The sequence below is a fragment of the Excalfactoria chinensis genome, chromosome 6, assembly GCF_039878825.1.
Source record: "Excalfactoria chinensis isolate bCotChi1 chromosome 6, bCotChi1.hap2, whole genome shotgun sequence".
Lineage (NCBI taxonomy): Eukaryota > Metazoa > Chordata > Aves > Galliformes > Phasianidae > Excalfactoria > Excalfactoria chinensis.
This window is the reverse complement of record NC_092830.1, coordinates 31,792,795-31,800,191: the sequence shown is the minus strand read 5'-3', so window position 1 is coordinate 31,800,191 and position 7,397 is coordinate 31,792,795.

Sequence of the window (7,397 nt, the reverse complement as noted above, 5' to 3'; positions counted from 1 at the left end):
TCTTTTTCACTTTTGAATTGCAAAGATGAGTCAGTTACATAGCGTGTACACTTAAGCAGTACCGAACCACAAACGCTGCTGTTATCCCTTCAGTAGGGGTGGCCAGTAACGCTGCAGTGTGATGTCTTAGCAGATTTCTACTCAAAATGTTTATAGTTTTGTAAACCTTTGGTTAGAAAAATGAATTTTGTACTCCTTTCCAGAGAAGCCATATGTAAATTTTTATCTCCTTTTGATTTTGTTGCAACTCCTTTGTCAGGACATACATTATGATCAGCTGCTCCTCATTTATGATACCATATTCTGTACGCTACTTTGTTTTCCCAAGCTGCTTTATGTCTGGCTTGAGTCTTGTAGGAGTGATTATCAGCATACTGCTAGGCATGCTAAACCCCAGTACAGTATTGCATGCCTGCATGTGGCATAAAGGGTATGATTTTTACCATTCTGAAATGTTGCTGTAAGGGCATAAATGTGGCCCTTAAATCAGTTAAGATCTCACTGCCATCTATGTTCTTGTAGGGTTTCACAGAGGAGTAATGTGTGCTTATTGCACTGCCAGGGTTCTGTGAAGTCAAGTCTGGGTGTATAAATTATAAACTACATGACATTTCCAATGAAGTCAGGATTGCTGTTTTATCTTGGCAATACAAACACTCTCACACAAATATATTATTGGCTTTAAGGCATCCTGATTTCTTAAAAAGGCTTTTTAAGGTTCTTCCCTTTACATGTAAGAATAATTTGTGTTGTTTTTCTTTTTTTTTTTTTTCTAATTCTTAATATTCTGTACAGGGCAAATATAAGTCACAAAGTTGAATACAGTTTTATATGAAGGACCAAGACAAGGATTGAGTCATAGGATGCAGCTAAGCATAATGTTTAGGTTGGACTGTCCAGATAAAAGTTATCCAAGAACTTCTGTGATATATCTAATAGATATTAGGAAATTCATGTTAACAATTTAGCTTGGGTTTTTGTTGTTGTTGTTGGGTTTTTTTTCCCCCCCTCTGTTATTTTAATTTCCAGAATACTCATATAAGTGTTCATTTGCCTTGAGTAATTGTTCTCCGCTCCAGTGGTTACTTCAAGTTGAGTGGGTTTTTGGTACTAATTTCTTTCTGAAGTTGGAAGATTCTTCCTGTGGGTCTGTATGGCTCATGCTGTGCGAGGGTGAGCGAGGCCTTCTCCAGAGGCCACAGGCCTGCAACGTGAGAGTTGATAGACATTCATTTATCATTCCATCTCTGAAGGTAATTTGGAATGCGTAGTGCATCAGGTCAGCTCTTTCAGCTGATTTTTCAGTTTACAAAAGATTGTCCTCAAATTTCTGTGATGCAACTGTTATTTTTATAGCGGAGGTTATTTTTTTTTTGTAATGCACCACTTCTTGATGAGTGCTTTGATAGTTTTACTCCATGGCACCAGGAGTTCACTACACGATTTCTTTGTGCGTGCAGCTTGAAGTACCCATTATGAATTTTAAAGACATTATTGAAGCCTACCTATTTCCAGGGTGTTGACATGATGGATTATAAAGATTTTTGTCAGTATATTTTCAATGGGATGCTCTGCAATGTTTAGTACTCTTGTGAATATTTACAGAGTTAAGATGTTACCAGGCTTTGTAAAACTCACATACAAACATTTTTGATAACATGAAGAGTGTTCGTGCATCAGTTATTGTGTATGAGTTATTGATACAATCTTATAGGTCGTATGGCAAGTGGGCCGTGCTGCATTTGGTACTCAGACAAAGCAGTGATCAGATTCAGAGAGCTGAAAAGCAGGATCATCTACTTCAGTCTTCTATGTCTAGGGAAGAAAATCTTTTTTACATAAATCAGTGGAGTTTATTCTTTCATCTTTTTTATTATTACTCATTTACGGTCAGAATAGTTTCCTTGGATGTGCTGTTTTTGTTTTGTTTTTTAATTTTTCAATTTTTATTTTTATAAAACCTTTTGTTTTCAGAGGATGTTGCCAACATTGTTTTAAATCTGAATTATATTTTAGCTTTACCCTTTGGGTTTTCCTCTTTCTTTTAAGAATCTCATATTTTATATTGGATTGAAAAACCCCTTCGTTTGCTCAACCATAGTAGAAGCGTTACTTGCAGTTCCAAGTACAGAAAGTTTTGGGGTGGTTGGAGGCAATCTGTTCCTGACTGCAGGTCAAAGGCTTATATGGTTGAGAAGCTGAACTAGTGCAGGTTATCTATGGGGTATATGAAAATTAAAGTTTTAAATCAGATTTACAGAGAACCTTGTAATAGTTGGAGTGTGAATATTGTGATGAATGAGAAATACTTGCTGACAGATTTTTGAGAGAAGCTGTTCTGTTTCTTTCTAGGAAAAGCAAAGCTGACAGCAGAGGACTTTAAGGAGTTCAAATTAAAAGGTAATTTTCACATTACTGTTTAGAATGGAGGCTTTTCTATATCCTGTATTTTTTTCTTTCTTTAACACATTTTTTGGGACCAAACTGAGTATGGAAGAAAAGGAAGAATGGCATTTTTTTTTTTTTCCCCATGGTATATCTCCTGATTTTTGCAACCTTAATCACTTGGGGCATGTCTTGAACTTTTAACCTTCTTTCTCCAGCAATGATGCTGTGAATAATGGACTCTCTTGCTTGACACATAACTAGATTGCAGTTCAAAGTGGATGTCACAAACACTATTGCACCATCTGGAACAAAAGCTTGACCTATCGTTTTGGGATAAGCCCACAAGATTATATGAATTTATAACTGACTTAGTTTGTTTTCGAGGTACCTAAACTGGTGCATTTCTAAAAATATTTTTTAACAGTTTTTGCCTCTCTGGATGGTATTTTTTGCACAGAGATCTGAATTTTCAGATCTCGGATGAAAGTGAGGGGGGGGAATCCCGCACCCCCCATAAATGTTAAAAATTTCCTATGAGGCCAGGGAAGTGCTGTGTGCATTGCAACACTAAAATTGCCTGTTTCCTACTATTTTTGTTATTGCCATTGTTACCTTTAACAGCTTACTTCAGTTTGAGACTTGTTTAGTAAAAGGAGAGAAATATTGTTCCTATGTACTCCTGGAAAAAATAGTAATAAAAGAAGCTGGATGCAAACTGAAAAGCTTTAGGAAGTGTAGCTCCTGAAGAATACCCAGTGTTTGCATTTCCTTGTACGATACTCAGTTACAAATTTGAACACCCCCTCTCAGTTATTTGTATGGATTGATAAGATAACCCCAGGCCTTTTCCAATTGAAGAGTTCCAGCTCTCAGTTTTGTTCGGTATGAGAGATGCTCCAGTCCTTTAATAATCTATGTGCACTGTGCTAAACGCACTCCAGTAACTTAATATCTTTCTTGCATAACTTGCATGCATGGAAATTGCATAACTATATTTGATTATGCTAGTGTAAGAAAGGTTTGAAGGAGTATAACTGGAACTATGCTTAAGAATAGTATAGTAATAGTACAAGTATCAGGCTCTGGGTTTCTATCAGGATTTATCAAAAAACCTGTGTGTAAGCCGCTGAAAATATTACAGGCTCATTCATTACATATGGCATTGATAGGAATGTACCTTTAATTCTGATACAGGTCTGTTGTCTAGTCTCCATTTCTTACAAGAGCTACTAACAGCAATGTGAGAGGAGAAACTGATAGAAATAAGTATTCGGTAATAAGTTCCTCTAGAACTGGAGGAAGGGAAAGCATCTGCAATTGTACGTTTTGTGATATGTGTGTAGAACAATGAAAAAGACAGTATGGAAAACGTGTCAGCCAGAAGGCAGTCAGTGCACCTAATATGTCCAAACAGCCCTTACAAAAACCGCCACTTTCCACAGCAAGGAAAGAGGACATGTTTGTTGTTAATGCTGATATCCACCCATCAGGCCTAGAGTAATATCCACAACTGCATTTGTCAGAGTTGTTTAAAAAACATTTGTTTTTTCCCTTTGCCTGTTTATTGATACTCAGTTTCTCCATCCATTCATGAGGGGGTTAACAGTCCAATGTGCACAATGTTGAACACTTCTGGCACTGCATGCTCTGTTTCAGAAAGTGAACGTGAAATTATTTTTGAGCAGTGCCTGTTCTATTTTAAAGTTAAATGAAATCCTGGCGCTTGTATTTTTAGAAGCTTAAATCCACAACGGACTATCAGATCATTTACTCTTGACCTCCCATGTATACCAAGCTCTGCATTGCTTTTTTTGCATGTGATTTAAAAGATTAAACAGTTTTAGTTTTAATTTGAGAATAATTGCTGCCTGCTTGCAGCATAATATCTTAATAAAGAGCATAGCTCTTAATTAAAAATGTTAAATCTTTTAATTATGTATTCTGTGAGCATTGACTGTAACAGGCTAGAAAATGAGCATAGGAACATCTTAAATTCCCTGGCTGCTTGTCAGAAGATCGTAGAGCTTTTCTTTTATGCTTTCTACTTCTAAACAGTCAGTTTTCAGGGCTGCCATGAAGTGTTTGTGAAGCTACTGCGCCAGCCTGCCCTGTGATGGGAGTTCATTCAAAGGCCATGTTGTTTCAGGACAAGCATCAGTAGCAATTACCACTTCCAGCTTTTCTCTGGAAGTGTGAGTTTTTGCCAGGGGCTTCAGAGTCAGTCTGCCAGCTTAAGCTTCAGACAGAAAGAAAGATCGGTTATTCTCAGCTTCCTCTGTCAGTTCTTAATGTTTAAATTTTAGATAGAAATTGTACTCAGTGACTGGTTGTGGGGCTGCATAGTTGAAAAATAACATAGCTATTGCAATTATTGAATTTTCAAATTACATTTGTAAATAAGGATAGGAGGGAGCTATTTCAGGCATCAGCTGGATCCTCTTTATTTCCTTGCTATGGAGCGTTACATCATTCAAAATATTTTTAAAGTAATTCTGAGTAAGTTACATAGTGGATTTGACAAACCACTGCTTAGGTTCAATGGATACCTTCACTAAAAGTCACTCAGCTTATCAGCAGAACCATGACATTAATTCCAGCATAGGAGTTCAGGTTTTGAAATATTTAACATATAAACCAGCTGTGCAGGCGGTTCTCTGCTCCATGCAGTTACAGTTACATTAGTTTAAATCTGGTTCAGTTATATTGCAAGATTATAGCCTGGATCTTTCCAGATGATCTTTTCAGTCAAGCTGATTGGTGTGTGATACTGTGTAAAACAACCACCATGTAGCTGCCTATGTTAGAGGTATTACCAAAGCATGAAGAATTTCACTGCAGTGATGACTCAGCACATGAATAGCTTATAATGATCCTGTTCTCTGACCTTTTCCCCAGCCTCTAAAAACCTTTCAAAAGCTATTTCTTCTTTCTGGAATTTGTGATTTAAAAAAACCCAAAGACTTATGAGCTCGTAATGGTGTATTATTGACAGTATGTGAAGATGTACAAAAAAAACCCCAAACTTCATAAAATGAGGGAAGATGAGATTTTGTGCAGTTTATCAGATTTTCTTTTCTGATTAAGATTTTACAAATATGGGCTATTTTTTTTTCCTATTTGCACAGTCATCCACACAATTGTCACAATCACAATTGTGATCTTAATTTTGTACCAAGTCTCTCACGCCTACATGCTAAAGTGATGAAAATCATGATGCCTTTGGGTGCACTCTTGAACCAGTGCATAACATCACAGAGTTTTTGTTGTTACTTACTGTGTGCTTCAAATGAAGAAAGGAATTAAATATGGTCTCTAGATATTTCTGTTGTTTTGATTGTTTTTAGAATCAGAGTGTCCATATGGCATTTTTTATAAGCTATTGCTTTGTAAAGCTGTGGAGCAGGGCAACACAACATGGTCTTGTCTGAATAGCTGATAAGTCACTGTAAGCAAATGACTGATTTGGAGGGGATTAAACTCACGGCACTATTCAGTAACTACACCCACTTCTTCAGGCCACTCTGGGCTTTCTGTAAGGGCATTCTGCATATGTGCAACTTTTTAAGGTTGAAAAGAAATTACATTAGTCTGGTTTTAAGAAATGGAATAAGAAACGGGGAAAATGCAAAAGATGCAATTATGTAATGTTATCCCTCAAAGCTAAAAGAAAGAACACATTAATTCAATCTAAATTGGAAAAATTTGTCCTATGTGAATTGTTTTTCGTTGTTGTAGCTTCTCTAAAAATAGTCATGAAAACATAAAATATATGAAAGTGGTCCTCATAAAGCACAATCATCCACAAGAGCTGGCCATGGCAAACTTGCTCTATATGCCCAGATGTGTCCATATACGGGAGCTGCTGCTTTTTTGCCTCCTTGTTCTTGAACTTCACTAAGAGCTTTCAATTGCTCTGACATTTTCAGCCAAGGAAGTAATAGTTGTTGCTGAGCAGTATTCTACAACCAATTATCTGATCATTGGTGCAATCCTCGCTAGAAAGGAGCCAATACGATCAAGTTAAATCATTACAAAATCATTACAGAATGGCAAGAGAAACAGAAGGAGGAACAAACCGAGAAAAAGGGGCTCATCTCATTAACGGGTGCCTATGCTGCAGGCTTCGGAACAGCAGACAATGAAGTTAGCGTGTAAGACAAAGCTGTAGAGTTGCCTCCTGTAGCTGTTGACAGGTCTGAATCCTCTCTTCAGAGCCCTTTGTGGTTATAGTGTGAGGCACCTGCAGAAAATGTGCCAAAACTAGGCAGGGAGCACGAGCTTTTCAATAGGCTGTCACCTCTCTCTCCCTTTGCCCACCCCTCTGATTCTCAGCAGGAGAGGAGAAGCTATACTGAAGAACTAGACTGGAAAATAGTCATGTGATGGGAAAAGGGGTCAGATATTGACACCTTACTGTTACCAACTTTCTGTGCCTTTTAGAATTCAGCTTCCTCAACCCCAACCTGACTATTTACTCTCTTTGCCTAATACTGCTTTTAGTCTAATGCCTCTAAACAACAGAATTATAAGGACAGGCAAGTCACCATCTGATTACTGTCAGCAAGTGCATTTTTTTTTTTTTTTTGGTAATGTTTTCCTATTTCTGCTCTGTAAGGGAAGGTACAGATTTTGTTTTCATTAACAGACTGTTAAACAATGATTTGAGTACTGCCAAAATTGCCACTGACATTATCTTACTGGTGAGTCAGGGGATCAAGCCAGGCTTCCTCCATGGGTTTCTAGACTTGGTCTTGTGCTTTAGTAATCTGTATTTAGAAGCCCGAATTGTTTTAATGTTTCTAGAGTGGCCTATGCATACTTATTTAAAAGGAGAATGAATGTACTTGGTTACATACAGACACATTAAGATTATTCCATATGAATATGGAATAATCTTTAGAGCTTGGAGAATTTTTTCAAAGGAGGGAGTTTTAGCCATTCTGAAAATGGTCTTTGTGATTCTGAGCATGTTCACGTATATACCTGTACTTCTGTAACATTTTTTGTTT